At 41.3% G+C, this 17,748-nt stretch overlaps 1 protein-coding gene across 12 annotated transcripts in view; it reads right to left on the reverse strand.

Annotated features, from left to right (window-relative positions):
- Positions 1 to 14,220, reverse strand: part of MEF2A (myocyte enhancer factor 2A) — a 162,537-nt gene extending 148,317 nt beyond the window's left edge. For 11 of the 12 annotated variants that reach the window (XM_007990556.3, XM_007990552.3, XM_007990554.3 and 8 more), the window contains exon 1: positions 14,100 to 14,220. The gene's annotated coding sequence lies outside the window, so the exon portion shown is untranslated. The remainder of the gene's footprint in view (positions 1 to 14,099) is intronic. The other variant, XM_073012972.1, reaches the window with a different exon arrangement.
- Between the last annotated feature and the right edge of the window lie 3,528 nt (positions 14,221 to 17,748).

Raw genomic sequence — 17,748 nt, forward strand, 5'->3', positions numbered from 1 at the left:
AAGCCACACCTCTTAGGACACTCACATAAGCAAACTTCACGCCTTTTTCACGGTAAACTAACACATTTATCATGTACTTATATACTCCTTAACAATTTAACATGTCTAAAACCATGCCACTGTTTTAATCAGGTTTAAGTTCCTATCCTTTCTTTTAATGTGTCAGTGACAAAGTTTTTGAACGCTCTTTCTCTAACTTCATTGATCACATGAACCCTGTGGCTTTCACTGCATGATTATGCATACATAGTGATTCTGGGGAACAAATACGCTGCGGTGTAGCAGAATTGACTGTGGATGTATGTAAATGTGTGGGTTCGTATACACACAGATTTCTTAGCTCTGTGTGTTGAGAAGGTCTAGAAAAAAAATGACTCCCCCATAGCAACGAGCAGTCCTAGTCCTAGTACCCAGATTTTGGTTTCTAAATGCTATTCCCCAAAACAAGGAGCCAGGGCTTTTTGGAAAAGATGATGATTACAGGGTTGGAGCTGGTAAAATGCAAGATGAGCCTGAAGTTTCTCAGAAAGTTTTCAGTACCAGAAAGTGAAGAAGAGCTTTGAAACGGATAGGGGCGTGTCAAAAGGACAAGGAACCAACCTGACAGAGCTCTCAATGTCAAAGCAGAACAATCTGAGCAGTAACATAAGTGACAGCATCAGATTACAACCTACAAAATAAAAACCTTTGAGTCTATACTGATATAAATGAGTGAATAAATAAATGAGGGAGAACGGACGCTTCTTCATTAAAGAATTTTAATTAATAAATGAGAAAGGAACAAGGAAATCACAAAATCACCATGAGGTTAATACCACAGTACTAAGTGTCACAGATAAGTTCCAGCAATGGATGACAAAGTGAATGGATGAAAGTTGGATGAAAAAACAGAAATCAGCATAATCTCAAAGTATCTCCCCAAAAATATTTATCAACTACACCATGACTTTACAGAGGAGAGATCAGCAGATACTACCTTAATTAGGCGAACAAGATTAACATCACTAATAATCAAACAGTGACATCGTGTAGCCCCTGATATAAACATACCTCCTGATATGAGGTACCAGGTGTATTGCCTGATAACAATACACTTCAGTGTATTGCCAAAAAGATATAATCCCACATTAATCATAACAAAGCATCAGAGAAACCCAAATTGAAAGACATTCTACAAAATAATGACCAGTACTCTTCAAAAGAGCATCAAGATCACAAACACAACAAGAAAAAAAAATGAGTTAATATCACAGATTTAAGGAGACTAAAGAAACACAACAAATAAATGTAATGTGGGATTATGGACTGAAACTTAGAACAGATAAACATCATTAGAAGAAAAACTGATTAAATTCAAAACAAGGTTTTCATAATGAAAAAGTAAATAGTATCATACCAGTATTGACTTTCCTGGTTTTGGTACTTACATTATGGTTATATAGCTGTCCAGCATTACAGCAAGTTGGATAAAGAGTAAAAGCAATCACTCTATACAATACTATTTTTGCAACTTTTCCTAAATCCAACATTATTCCACAATAAAAAACGTTTTAATGTTGTCTTTTATGGACGGGAACATTTAAAAAAAGGAAAACTCATGATTATTAGCTTCATTTATACAAAAACAAGTAAATTATACCAATTCCTACGGCAATTCAAAATAATTCATCAACGGCATAGTTTCTCACTGCTTTGTTCTAATGTTAATAATCAGGTCATTACATACTGAAAAGAATATTTATATTGATATTTGCTGAGATAAACTGCAGAAGGTATTGAAGAGTTCAGTACCATTCAATACAGTTTTCAAACATGCAAAACACTACATATTGTTCAGCAATATATATGCCATTTTAAAAACAAATCAATGAGAAAGGTAAATCCAACTTTTAAGATAATGATTATCTCTGAAGAAGGAAAAAGGACAATGAGACAATGAGACTGAGAGATGTCCACTGCATTCTTTCTGCTAGTATTCATTACATTATTCACTAATTTTTTTTGTATGCTTGATATGTTTTATGATTTTTTAGCCACTACTGAGGGGCACATTAAGTATCTGGAATAATCAAATAGTATCCTGCTTTGTTTAGGAAAAAATTAAGTATCTGGAATAATCAAATAGTATCCTGCTTTGTTTAGGATTTTACTTTTGTGGGGGTTTTTTGCTTTTCTGTTCATTTGTTTTAACTTAAGATAATCTTATCGAGAATATAGCATTTATCATTTTTCATTTCTGTTTTCCAAGACCAAACATTAAATACCTTGAGGTCATCTAAAACAGGCTGCCCCACCTTAGGGTAGACATGTCCTCAGGCTTTAGAGATAAATCCTCTCAGTTCCCTGACAATTTCATACCTTCCCTTCCACTTCTCTTCAAATACTCAATCCATGGCCTTGTCATTATCAGGAACGGTTCCACTCCTGATAGTAAATTCATATATCCCACTCTCTGCCTACACCTCTTCATTCTTCCTGAGCGCTCTCTCACAAATAAACTCATCATCTTCCCTCAAATCTGCTCTTCCTTCTATGCTTCCCATTTCAGTAAACAGCCAATTCATTCACCTCATTGACCATTATTCCTCTTTTTCCTCTTTCACATTCAACATGCCCTCCATCACTGAGTCCTTTAATCCTACCTCCTAGATATCTCTCATGTCCACCTATTTCTTCAACCCTCCTCCCACCAACATCGTCCAAGCCACCTTACTCCTTTCAAATAATTTTTTATAAAACTCTCCTAAAAATCCTCCCTGCCTACCAGTCTTAACTCTCTCCAAATAATCCTCCACGGTGAAACCAGCATTATCTTTTTAACTAGTTTCTTCCCAGGTTTAAGATCCTTCCATTTTCCCCAGGATAAAGTCATCCAACAAATTCTTTTTTTTTTTTTTTGGAGATGGAGTCTGGCTCTGTCGCCAGGCTGGAGTGCAGTGGTGTGATCTTGGCTCACTGCAATCTCCGCCTCCTGGGTTCAAGTGATCCTCTTGCCTCAGCCACTAGAGTAGTTGGGACTACAGGCACGCACCACCACACCCAGCTAATTTTTGCATTTTTAGTACAGATGGGGTTTCACCATGTTGGCCAGGATGGTCTCGATCTCCTGACCTCATGATTCACCCGCCTCGGCCTCCCAAAGTGCTGGGATTACAGTCATGAACCACCGCACCTGGCCAGTTCAAATTCTTTAACATAACTTAAGGGTTCTTTATAATCTAGTCCTTATTTCAGCCTCATCTTTCACTACTCTCTTGGTATCTGCCCTCTCTTGCTCTCCTGATTCAGACATACTATACTCTGACTTTCTCCAAAATAATCCAAGCTCTTGAAGTGTATCTCTTGTCCTTAGGACAGGTCTGGTAAACTCTACTTTCCTCTTCACAAGACTAAGTCCTATTCACTCTTCAAGCCTCAACCTAGGCATCACTTCCTCTGGGCTTATTTTCCTGGCATTCCTGAAACTAGGTTAATTACCCTTGCAGATGTGTACTCTGTACACAGTGTACACATCTATTATACGTCAAAATCAAGCACAAATCATATATGCCCACACTCCCCATGACTGTGAAAGCCAAGCCTTGCTCACCGTTATTTCCACAGCACCCGGCCCAGTGGACTGTATTAATAAAGTAATGAAGTTACCAGTTATCTCAAACTGAAATAAGTCGCCAAAATAACACAATAGTTACAAAGATTTTGAACTCAATAACTCCTGGATCAGAAGCATAATATTCCTTCCACTATACTTTAAGATACTTAATCTCACTTTCATAAACAATTTAACATTAATTATATATACAGTGTGTAACACAGAGTTAAAAGGGATCTAGATATCATCTCATTGTATAATTAAAGTGATGCCCAGAAAGGTTATTTTACTTGTTAATGAACAAAACAGTATAACAGCAATGCCAAGATTAGGCATTTTGATGTTCATTAATTATATACTTTAATTTCAGGAATTAGGCTTTTAAATTTTTTAAGTTAAAACCTAAAGTTTATGTTTCTTCTAGAATAACAGTTATTAAAAACAAAATATATAAAATCAACACTTCACTTAAAAGAAACGTTTCCACAAAATTAACTAAAGTATTAAAACAAATATAAGAATACTTCATTATGGTGTAAGAGTAATAAAGATAATATTAGGTCATTATTATAATTATACATTATAAACAAAAACCTTGTTCAAGACAAATCAACCACGCTCAAGACACTATGGAACATACTCAATCAGTAAATAAAAGACATAAAACAGGATTCATACTCCTGTTTTAAAATATGTTTTGGAAAACAAGATGCAACCACTGTAGAATTAAATAGAAGAATTCGGTGAAAGTAGTTACTTAAATTGTTAACACTTTCAAAGAAAACAGTTTTCTCCTAGGAGTTTTGGGAGTATAAAGAGAAATTACAAACTACTGCCCCAGGAATCAGCATAAATTCAAATTTTCTTAGCTTAATAAGCCAAAACGGCTCTGAAACAATGAAACTCCAATATCAATAGCATACCAGCTGCCTGGTTTCTGGTGTCTAAATTCTCTTACCCAATAAAGGAAAACCTGAAATAATGTAATGACTGATTGCAGGACAACAGCAGGAGATGACCATAAGATGAGCCTCGGAATATCTTACTGGTCCAGAATGCAAGAAAGTACTCAACAAATGATGGGAACATGTTAAAACAACCAATGAGTTAATGTGAAGAAGTTTCCACTAACCAAATGTGCGTTAATTTGGAACATCAAAATGAATACCGGCAGGTAACAGACAATAACCTACTTAATAAAAAAGAATCTATGATATATTGATATCAAAATGAATAGGACAAGGTCTTCTTTAAAACAGACTAGAATGCCCACTATAAATGGAGAGGGAATGATGGTTAGAAAAACACTATTTTGCAATTCTGTGTAATAAGTAATTCAGGCAAGAGTAATCAATGAATGCTAAAACCATTCTGTAAGCGTTTGGAGGAGGAAATTTTCAGTCTCCAACAGATTACTGAGTAATAACAAGGGAGACTATGATACCTTTTGTAATAGAGAAAACTAGCAGGTAAAACCTTAACTAAGTGGTCCAAATAAACATCAACAACATAGTCAAAATGACACCATACTGCCTCATGATGTGATGCACTGAGAATACACCACCACTTAGTGGGATTTCTGCCAAAAATGCAAACCCTGAATCTAATTACAAAGAAGCAACTGGACAATCCAAACCAATGTACATCCCACAAAACAAAGGGTCTGTACTCTACAAAACCCAAGAATTAAAAAGGCTGAAGAACTGTTTCAGATTAAACAATACAAGAGATATAATTAAGATACACTGTATAATATTGGAATGGGAAAAATATTAAAGGATATTATTGACACTACTGGAGAAATTTCAACACCAACTGTACATTAAACAATAAGATCAATATTAAATGTCTTGAATCTCCCATACTAATGTAAGAATATGCCCTTATTAGGAGATACCAGTTGAAGCATTAAGGGGTAAGGGAACTTGATGTGTGTAACCTCCTCTCAAATGGTTCAACAATAAAAATAATTTTAATAGGAAGAGAACAAAAAAGAGAAAAAAAGGAGACGAGGAAAAAGATCTATTCTTGATATTACATAACACCAGATATGTTCAATGATATTCCATGTGGTTTCCTTGTTGGAAATGTACACAGAACATTAACATAGCATTTCCCTGTATATAACCTGAATTTAATCAGACCTGTGATGTTTTGCCACTGACTTTAACTAAATAAACTTGCATCATTGGCATACTCTAGACCGGGGTCCCCAACACCAGGGCCACAGACCGGTACCAGTCCATGGCCTGTTAGGAATGGGGCCACACAGCAACAGGTGAGTGGCAGGCCAGCGAGTGAAGCTTCATATGTATTTACAGCCGCTCCCCATCACCTGCATTACCGCCTGAGCTCCACCTCCTGTCAGTCAGATCAACGGCAACACTCAACTCTCACAGAAGCACAAACTCCACTGTGAACCGCACATGCAAAGGCTCTAGGTTGTGCACTCCTTATGAGACTCTTAATGCCTGATGAGATCTTTAGTCACTGTCTCCCATCACCCACAGATGGGACCCTCTAGTGGCAGGAAAACAAGCTCTGGGCTCCCACTGATTCTACATCATGGTGAGTTGTATAAGTATTTCATTATATATTACAATGCAATAATAATAGAAATAAAGTGTACAATAAATGTAATGTGCTTGAATCATTTTGAAACCATCCCCTCCCCCCACCATTTGTGGAAAAATTGTCTTCCACAAAAACAGTCCCTGGTGCCAAAAAGGCTTGGAATAGCTGCTCTAGGAAGAAGATGTAATCAAGGAGTTTCAAACTGTAAATAAAATAATAATCTCTGCTTCCAGACTTTGTACCCACTCTGCAAATATAAAAAGAGAGCAAGAATGACAAAGCAAACGTGGTATATGTTAACAACTGGTGAATCTGAGGCAGATATAAATGGGAGTTCATTGTCCTATTCTTGTAACTTTTCCCTAGGTTTGATTTTTTTCCAAAATAAATTAAAAAAAAAAAAGTCTGTCAACCCTAAAACTTTACTTTGTGGAAATTAAGCCATTTCTGAAAGAAAACAAAAACAAAACCTTAACCCCCATATTCTTCTCTCCCTTTCTCTTCATAATCCATATCATCAATTAGATTTAACACCATTAACAAAAAGGTTTTCAGTATCAAAACAAACATTTTGCCAAAGGAGTCCCCAATTTACAAATGGGATATGTTCCAAAAGCCTATTTGTAAGTCAGCTATTTAGAATGGGGAGTGACTTTCACAATTACAAATGGTGGTTGGGTTCCTAATGTTGGCCACAAACGTTCTTTGATGTATTTTCATTAGCAATACAGCTGAACAAGTAATGTATTTCACGTATACTGTGTTAATTTCCTTAAAGTTCCCCCCTCAACTTGGAGCTTTTTTGTAAACATATGAAATTAGCTGGATAAGCTAGGGGGAAGGAATAGGGCCAGAAGGGATGTTGGCTAGTAAGGAATAACAGGGATATGCACTTCAAACTAGAAATACTTCCTTCAGACAAGATGGCTACTCAGTGCCCGGCAAGAAAGCAAAATAGAATCTGAGGAAATGCCCTTGTGCTCCACAGCTCTCGAATTCCTGCCCCTCAGAACGATAATGATAGTATATTAATAGAAAACACATAAAGTAAGATTATAATCTGGAAAGTACCTTTATGATTTTTAAAGTGTGATTTGGGAAAACTGGTCTGTGGCTGGTTATTTCCGATGATTAGGACAACTTCTACTCAATTCAACATTTACTGAGAATTCACTATATCTACTATGATAGGTTGGTTGGTAGATACTGAGCATACAAAAAGAGCTAGCTGGTCCTTGACATAGCAACTCAGCCTAATAGAAGAAACTGACATCAATTATAATATTCTAAATACCTAACAAGGGATTTACTCTAAAACAAACAGTGCATATATCATGGGCACACAAAAGCAAGAGCAAAAAACTTTTGTCTAGGAGATTAAAACTGGTATCACAGATGACATTTGAGCCAAGACTTAAAGGATAAGTAGTTCAATAACTATTACTATGTGAGCAAGACAGCATTCCAATCATTGGCAAAAACATGAACAAAGATACAGAAGCATCAAATATCTACTATCTTCCAAGTGCCAGGCAGCATGCTAATGCCTGGGGATACAGCCAAGAATAAGATGAACAAGGCCTCTGCCTTCATGGAGTTTATATTCAGGTAATGGACAAATTCCATAAATAAGCAATAACTAAGCAAACCAGGTATACACAAATTACAATTGTCTTGAAGGAAATAAGCTGTGTAAGAGAGTAAAATGGTAGAGTGCAATATTAAATAGGATGGTCACATTAGGTCTCTGAGTGAGAAGTGAGATTTGGGCCAAGCTCCAAGGTGTTTGGCCGAGCCAGACATTTGAAGAATATCCCAAGGAGGGAGTACAAAAAGTGCAAAAGGCCCTAAAAGAAGAAAGGGTGCATTTAAGAAACACTAAGAGGCCTTCGTGGCTGGCATCCAATGAATGAGGGGAAGAATGATGAGAAAGAGAAAGATCATTCAGGGCCATTTAGGCCACAGAATGGAGGACAGCCTTGATTTTGAGAGGAATGGGAAGTCACTGGAAGATTTTAAGCAGAAAAATGATACGATCCAATGTAGGCTCTTAAAATGATTCTCAGGCTGCTGTGTGAAGAAAAAAAAAAAAACTTGTGTGGAGCAAGAAGAGAAATAAGCCCACTTAGAAAATTACTGCAGTATTTCATGCAAGAGAATGATGGCTTAAAATAAAGAGGTGGCAATGAAGACTAAGAGCAGTGGACTGCTCAAGATAAAGTGGGAAGGTACAACAGGACATGGGGATAGATTGGATTTAAGAGAAATGGAAAGAATCAAGAATAATATCTTAACTTTTTGGCTTAGGTACTGCCATTTATGGATATAGGGAATGCCAGCAGAAACACCAGGGTTTAGAGATAGGAAGAAGGCTAGGGGAGAGGGAAAAAATAGCTATATTTTAGCTATATCATTTATATTATATCTGAGATTCCAACTAGACTTACAAGTGAATATCAAACTCAAGAGAAGTCTGGGCTGGAGAAATAATAGTAGTAGTCATCAGCATGAAAACACATAGCCTTTTCAGATTAGCACTAACAGTTGGCTTTGACTAGGGCATAGAAACTGAAAGGTGATGGCTGAAAATGAGCCTCAAAAGATATGATGGAATCATATTATAAAGTGAGCCATGACTAATAGCAATAGCAGTAGCAGTAATGATAGTAATAGCAGGAGGAAAATTAATGCAGGTTATATACCAGGCACTGCACTTTGTAATACACACCTCATCTAATCCTCTCAAAAACCATATGAAATAATGTTATAATTACTATTTTATACACTAAGCCTCAAAAATCCTAAGAACTTGCCAAAGAACAAAAAGTGTAAGTAGCTAAATAAGAACACAGTAGGTATTTTAACTTAGGATGGGAAGTCTGTTTTTTCTTTTTTGAGACAGAGTCTCACTCCATCACCCAGGCTGGAGTGCAGTGGCGTGATCTCGGCTTACTGCAACCTCCGCCTCCTGGGTTCAAGCGATTCTCGTGCCTAAGCCTCCAGAGTGGCTGGGATTACAGGTGTGAGCCACTACGCCCGGCTCATTTTTGTATTTTTAGTAGAGACAGGGTTTCACCATGTTGGCCAGGTTGGTCTCGAAGTCCCGACTTCAGGTGATCCATGCACCTCCACCTCCCGAAGTTCTGGGATTACAGGCATGAGCCACCACGCCCAGCCAGGAAGTCTGATTTTATAGGCCAATCTTCTATCCCTGACATTACTGCCTCTCTATTGATCTCATATGCCTTCAAAGTTTTTTTTTTTTTCTTTAAGAAGAAATGACACATAGATCTGAATTCTAGAAATATAATTCCAATTTCTATGTAGAAGATGGACAGCTAAGGATGAGGACGAGAGGTCAAACAGACTAATATAGTATTACTCAATGCAAGAGCAGCTTGTTTTATTAAGCCCAAAAGTTACAAGTTCTCTTACCAGGTCGAATGGGAAGCAGCCCCTTGTTCCAAGTGTCACAAATCATGCCTCAAACGAATCCAAGTCAACCTGCACATGCGTGCTGCTGGTCACACAAGTAATGAAGTAAAAACACCCAGCTCATGCAGTATAAACTTACTGATCACTGCCGAAAACATTTCTCAAGCATATAATTTTCATAATGGTGAGAATGTTTTAAGTCCATGTATTAAAGGTTTTTGTTTTGTGTTTGCTTTGTTCTATTTTTTCCTGTTTATTTTGTTTTTGAAGCTTATATTTTTGTGTAAGGAAATAAAATTAGTATGAACTCAAGACAACCACAAAAAGAAATGCCCGGGTTGGTATTTACTAGACATTTGATTCATTAATATGTTTTTCACCCATGTTTGTTCCTCTGGCTTTTATCAACATCACTTGTTAAAATAATGATGAAGTAAAGTACCTGCCTTCATACACCAATGTTTAAATATGGTATTCCACCTCAAAAGGAGCTAATATTTTTAACTCATATGCTTATGATTTCACCTTGACTAATTAAAATATTAAATTCAGTAAATATCAATTAAATTCAGTAAATATAAGTATTAATTATTAAAGTATAAAGCCTCTATATAAAAATTTAGTACTTATTAAATAAGTACCAACCTATATCATGTGCTATGTGTAAGACTTACTAATTAACAAATGGATTTACACTCTTAATTATAATAAACCGGACACAAGGTCCATTTATTATAAGGCACACAGATAGACTATACACAAAGAAAATCATTAATTTCACACCAAATAAAAGTATTTTAAAAATTACAGATTAACTGTTAAAGAAGTTACTTTAAAATATGAAGATAATCTTCAATATTAAAATATTTAAAAACTTTTCTTCAGTAGATAAAGCTATTTTAAAATACCTATTCAAGGTAGATTACAAAAGTATTCTTCTAATTTTAAATTTTAAATACCATATCTTAGAGACCACTCCCACAGACAATCCCTAAAAGATAGAATTCACTGAAGATTGGGAAACTATTTCTATTTAACTTGAATCTTTAGAAAAATATTTGGGGAGACTATGGAGATTAGAAACAAACTATGGTTGAAGATCAAAATTCTAATGTTTTAAAAGAGCCAATCAAGTATTTTATGTATAATCTGACAATGAATTTAGGATGCTGGGATATTTTATCCAAAACAAATACATAAGCATTCTCTATTGATACACTATAGGAAATCCTTTTGGTCACAAACACTAAACGTATAGGTACTGGGCAGGGTACCTATATAATCTTCAGCCAGAAGGGATGGAGAGAGATCAGGCAACGTGCATTTTTGCACACTAAGCTTCAGGCAGTGTGCTAGAACTTTTACACTCATTATCTCATTTAATTCCAACATGGGACAGGTAGTGTAATTCTATCTCATTTTACAGGAGATATCTCAACTTAGTCAGCAGTGGAGCTGGATCTGAATCAAGATCTGACTAGAGTCAAGCAGACTTCCTTTACTGGGGCTTGCAAATCAGCATATGTTAAAGCATTCTCTTGCTTGAGGTTATCCAGCTTAAAGGGTGATCTGATTTCCATATTTACACTTATTATTTAAACATTAGCAGAGAAGGCACTCACTTCTCCATTTACTAAGAATCCACAGATTTTCTTTCTTATCTAGAAAAAAGAAATAGTGATCATTTTCGGTCCACAAACAGTTTTCTCATAGTGTCATTGCATAAAAGAAAACTTCGGCTAGACTTTGAAACATTCATATGTACCATGAGTAACCGGTGCAGGGTCTTATGACAAGACAGAATATTTGAAATCAGAAATGCCCCCAAATCCAGGCCCATTACATGGTATATTACACCACATTCTTCTTGCCAGACTAAAAGCAGCAAAGGGAGGAAAAAAGATGATTTTCCAAAACTGACAAGCATGCTACTTTTCAGTAACAAATTTGTTTACGGCTTCTTCCTCCTAAATCAGAACACAAATCTACTGAAAAGATTTAACTAGACTATTTCAAACTCCAAAATCATATTCTAATAAACATTTCCATAATTACTTAACCACCCTCAGAATATAATTCAATACTCCTCTTTCTGGTAGCTAATTAATGGATGACACTACTATTGCTGGAATATTAATAAAATTAATATTAACCCACAATGTATTCTAGATGGAAAAGGCAAATTGTAATCAAATTGCTCTGAAAAACATAACATCACCATTTGAAACAACTCAACATTTTTAAGAGATTATTTCCAACTGCATTTACAAAAAAACAATCTTCGTCGCACATGCCCACATGAAAACAAACTCTAAGAATACAGAAGGAAATTGTTCTCAAACCATAATTCAACATGGTGACATTACAATTATTTCTGGGCCTCAATAAGCTATTTTCCTTCCACTGAACACCCCTCAGAATGTAACTTTTTAAAAAACTTTTGAAGGCAAGTAAAGAGTTAAGTGTAATTTTAACACTTCTGTTCTACTATGAAATAAAACCACAATTTTATATATAACCATAGTGTGAATCAAAGGAAATAGGGAAGCAAAAAACTGCGTTTAGAGAGGTCACCATTACTTCACAGTCACTGTTTTCACTAAGTAGCTACTGGAAGCATACTCTTCAACAAAATTGTTAATCTAGAGTCTACAAACATTCAAACCACCAGTTTTAGCTCTTCGGAGTACTTTTGATTATTATAACCCCATTATCACAACTTTTTGCAACAATGCTCACTGAGAATTAAAATAAAGGTGATTCTATTGTCAATTAATGCATCACCATATATAACAAATACTAATCTCAATGTTTTATGATAAACATACGTGTGTTTATGACATTTAATATAAACGAATCTAAATCGGCATCTGCTTTAGTGAAAACTTTTGAGTCCCTAAAAGTTGTAATTTACAGAAAAAGAAAGAGACTGAGCTCTCCAAAAAATTCACACACACAAAAAAAATTGTACATACAAAAGCCATAAAGGCACAATAGTTATTTTTATCCTCACTTCCTAAATTCATATTAAAAGAAATGTCATTTTTGTATGTTTAAAAAAGAACTATTTTGTTTACCTTTTCCACAGACTGTTCAAGAACTGCCAAGGTACCACAGATTTTAAAACTGACAACTAGAGTACTTAGCAGTTGCCAAAACAACACAGCTGGATTCTTAAAGGGAAAGTACTCTTGGGTAATGTACACCTAATTACAGCTTTAGAGAACCTCCTCTTCATATAGTAATAGATGATACAAGACACAAGGGAAACATACTGTGCTAAAAACCCGAAAAAAATGTTAGACAATGTTTGTTTAAAAATACATATGCTATTGTTAACACATCACGGCAGGCCTTTCTAACAGGGCATTTATTGGAATCCCAATCTCACTGTAAACTAAAACGCAGGTTAACACTACATTACAGTCAAGCTACACACGGTTCCCTGCTGGACCATAACAGGAGGCTCGCTTCACAGCTCAGGAATCTATTTCAGATGTGAGCAACAATTCTACAGTTACACTTTTAAAGAAAAACTGTTTTCTTATTCAGGATTGCTCACCTTTTCCAAACTTGTTTGCGCTATCTCACTTACTTTAAGAAACCTCACTGCTCAAAGGCATGAAATCAAGCCAAAAAGCAAAGTTTCTAACACAAAAAATCTTTCTGCGTGCTGGGATCTACCCGAATGGCAGGGGGCAGCCAGCGGTCCCCTGTGCAGCCCCTCTGTCCCCGCGACGTCTCCCTGCACGATCGGGCGTCCGCAAGCGCAGGTGTCCGCCGCAAACAGCGACACCGCCACTGACATCTACACACAGAATTCGTACCTAAGCGTTCCGCCCCGTTAGACCAATCTTCTCCCAAAGCAGAAGTGGGGGAACTTCTTCAAGTCCAACAGGGAAGAAGGCCCCCTGTACTTGGGGCTAATCCCTTCAGGGAGACCCCCGGACTTGGAGGGAAAAGGGGAAGGAAAGGGCCCTCGGGGCGCACCGCCCCGGAGAAGCTCCGGGGGCCCCAGAGAACTCCTTCAACTTTCAAGGAGGCGACGTCCACCACCACCCCCCGGCCCCAAGCGGTGCGCGCCCGGGGAGGCTGCTTGCCACCAGCCCGCGCCGCTGAGCTGCCCTCGGCCCGCCCAGCCGAGCCCCATCCAGCCGCCCAGCCGAGCCCCATCCAGCCCCCCGGCCCGCCCTCGGGGCACCCCGCCCCCACCTCCCCGGGCGTCTAGCTCCTCAGCGCCGACCCCGACCCGACCACCCCTCGCCGCCTCCCAGCACCCTACCCGCCCTGCCGACGCGCGGCCGCGATCCTGGTCCCCTCCAAGCCAGACATGGCCTTGTCCAGGGGTCCCCGGAGCCCTGCGGGCGACCCTCTCTGCCGCGCCGTCCCCCACCCCAGCACCCCCACCCCAACCCCTACTCGGCCCCCAAAGCGAGACACCGCCCCCCTCCAGCACTGCCGGCGCCGCGGACCGAGCCCCGCTGCCCGCGGCCCTCACCGTGTCTCTGGATTAGCTGGCGGGCGCGCACACGCCGCAGCCCGGGCCCGCCACCAGCGCTCCGCGCCGCCCGGAGCCGCCTCTTTCAGCCCGGGACTCGCCGGGATATCCGCGCACGGATCCCCACACCGGGGCTATTTTTAGGAGACAGGCCCCGGCCAGACCGGAACTCGTTCTGTGCTGCGCTTGCGCACTACGGCCTCTGCTTCGGTGTCCCTCCGCCAGCCCTGTCTTCCCCTCCCTCCTGGGTTGCCTTCCTCGCTTCTCCCGATCAGTTTCTTTTCAGGGCTGAATTATCCTCTCGGTGGATTCTAGAGTAGCTGGAATAGGAAAGACAACGGTAGGGCAAAGAGAGTCACAGTGCTTGGAAGCGGGCGCTATTCCACAAGGACGTGGGGGCGGACTATGTTTTTCCGGGTGGGTGAGGAGACGATCACCCGGCACAGGAAGGAGATGACGGCGGCTTGGCGCCGGGGCCGCGGGTTGGAGCTCGCTTCCCTCTGAAGGACCGTGTTCTCCTGGAAGGGATACTGGTCACTTGATGAGGGCCCGGGCGCCTCCCAGGGCGGGGCAGCCAGGCGGCGTCGCGCCCTGCCGCCCCCGCTCAGCCGCCGCCTCCCGGACCGACCCGCGGCAGCCTAAGCCGGGAGCGGCCCGGTGACGCGGCGCGTGGCAAATCGCCGCGCGTGGCCCGCAGGGCAGCCAACCCGGGCGGCGGGGCGGCGGGGCGGCGAGGCTGCGGAGCGGGCCGGGGCGGGGCTCGCGGGGGCGGGGCGCGAGGCCGGCGGCCGCCCAGAGTCCGGGGCCAGTCGGGTCGCTGGACCAGCCCCCTCCCTCCCTCCCTCGAGGCGCCCTCGACCTCCCCAGACGTCGGCTCCCCACGCCCGCATTGTGGTCAGGGCCGCACCTGTGCTCGCCCCGGGGCATGGGCAGGTCACCCTCAGGAGCAAGCACAAGGGGACCCTCGGACCCGGGCCCGGAGAGAATGGGACTTGAAGGAATCTCGAGGGCGAGAAGGCCCTTTCAGACAGGCCAGCCGAGCTCCGCAGGTCCCAGGACAGTAGCAACCTCCTTGTTGTGACTTAATACTTGCTAGGATGCCTGGGGCGGTAAACTGTGATGGATATTTTGCATATGACAGCTTATGTAATACAACGGCCCCATGAAGCGGATTCCGTTTCTATTCCCATTTTACAGATGAGGAAAGGGAAGCTGAGAGCTAAAGTGACCAGTCAGGGTCACAGCTTCAGAGGAGGGCTCTGAGGACTTGAACTCCTGACCACTCTGCATGCTGCCTTTTCTGAGACAGGTGCAAAGGGCATAGGCTTAGGACAGCTGTTGCGTTTTCTGGGGCTACTGATTTTGTTTAGACAAGTCTTTAGGAGATGAGCCATTGTTGGCCCTCTCATCCAGAAAACCGCTCACCTCTGAAGAGTTTTTCGGGGCCACAGTGCCTGCATGTGCCCCCAGAGGTGCCTGTGTAATGGACACGAAGCCAAATGGTTGTTTGCATTTGAAGATGAGAAATTCAATCCCACAGCACTTAAAACAAAGTGGTTTGGGTGGGTGAGCAGATGAGCAGAGGCTGTGAGCAGAGGAACTGGGAAGTTACAAAGGAAGCCGGAGACTGGCCGGCTTCCTCCCTCAAGGACAACGGGGCAATGTGCTGGGGAGAGCCCAAAACAAAGGCGGCACATAGACAGCAGACGCCAGAAAATAAACCTGGAGCTCTGCACAGAGCTCCACAACACCAGTGTTCAGGGGAGCCAGCAAAAGGGACTGCAGGGAGGTTTTTAAAACATGTCAGAATGTGGTGTAAATCAGCAAGTCATGTGGAAATGCATGCTTTTTAACCTGCCAGAAGCTGCAGAGCCAGCTGGATTTGGCTCTTCTGCTCCAGGAGGACAGGAAGAGTTTGATACTTATCCTTTAAAGCTTAGGGTCTGGAGTTGGGGGCACAGTTATCAGTGGCCCCCTCCTTGCCACCTGCTGTCACCCTGAAAGAAGAGGCAGTGAAAACAGACTGTTCCAAGAGATGTCTTCACCCTCGTTGCTCCACTCCAGCTCCCACCCTTCCAGAATTGAGCCTCCTGAGGCACAGAAGACTCAGCGCAGACTGCCCACCCCTTACCCATTCCAATGCTATTGTTACCCTCAAAAAGTCAAGCAGAGAACTCGACTGAGTCCAGCCAAAGCAGAAATGCAAAGAATGTTTGCATCACTTTAGAGAGCACGTCTCTCCCTACCACTCTTCACGTCAAAGCCCTTGTCTGAGAATTGCAGGCAGTGGTAAGAAGGAAGGAAGGAAGGAAGAAAGGAAAGGAAGGAGAGAAGGAAAGGAGGAAGGGTAAGTTTAAGAATTCTGGAGCACAGCTATTAGCAGAGCACAATCACTGGTATTTGTAGTTAAAGCAACCAATTTTAGGAAATTGCCACAGCCTCTGTTCAGCTGTTGAAAACCTATACCTGAAGTCTAGTGTCTCCAGCAACTTCGAGTGCTCAGAAAGACCCTGTGCCGAGCACTCACGTGTGCCACTGGCTTAGAGGGAACTGAGGAGCAGGATCTGTCAGTTTTTCCCCTCTGGCTTCCTTGAAGGCACTCAGGGGTCCAGGTGTTTCTGAGCTGCAGGGACTGTGCACTGGGCCAGGCACTGAGATACAGAGGTGAGAAGGAGCAGTCTTTTCTTCAAAGGGGCTGGCAGGCCATGGGGAGGATACACCTTAAAACACAATCCGTCATGAGGGGTTTCCTAGGGTGTGGGAAGAGAACAATGAGTGTCTAAGGAGGGACAAAATTAGGGTAGGCTTCTTAGAGGAGGTGATGCCCACAGTGAATCTGGAAAACCTCCTGGTAGGATGCAAAAGGGACCCTCACTGTGTCTTGATGTGAAGAATAATGCTCAAGCTGCCTAGAAGCCAAAGGAACCACTGACGACTCGGCCAGCTTCTCCCTCACCTCTTCCTTCCTGACATCCCACTTTCTCCATTCAGAAATTTGAGAAGCTTCTCTGTACACACAAGCCTGTTTCCTCCTGTCTTCAGGGTAAACCCTGCATCAAGTCAATCCATCAAGTCTCCACGTAGGCATCATTTTCTCTAATATGGGGTTTTACTCAATGTATAGTGTGTTTCTTTTTGTATGTCTGTTTCCTCCCTTTAGAGAGAGAGCTCCTTGAAGAACTAAAACTGTAACTTACTCTTTATTGTATTCATTGTGTCTAGCACCAGTGCCTGGAATGTCCTAGAAAATCAAATAAATGTTTCGTAAATATTTATGAGCAGCCTTTAGGCAGAGGGACTGCTGTGTGCAGGGACCTTGAGTGTGGCTCTGAGACCCCACAGCTAGCACAGTATGCCTGGAGTCTGCACTGAGTACTGGAAAGCAGCTAAAAGAGTAGTTGGGAGTGAGATAGTGCATTGATTGGTCATTAACATGTCAAGATCAAGCCATTGGATTTTATTCTGAACCCCAGCAGATTTTAAGCAGGTGAGGAGCTTGAGCTATTTGGCATTTTAGAAAGATTACTTAGGGAGTAGTGGTTGGTGGGGAGAGCAAGCCTGGAGGCAAGACAACCAGTTAGGAGGTACTGATGTTGTCAGACCCCCTCCCGCCCCACCACCTCCAAAGATCTCCACAAAGTTCCCACAT

This window comes from Chlorocebus sabaeus, chromosome 29 (genome assembly GCF_047675955.1).
Source record: "Chlorocebus sabaeus isolate Y175 chromosome 29, mChlSab1.0.hap1, whole genome shotgun sequence".
Lineage (NCBI taxonomy): Eukaryota > Metazoa > Chordata > Mammalia > Primates > Cercopithecidae > Chlorocebus > Chlorocebus sabaeus.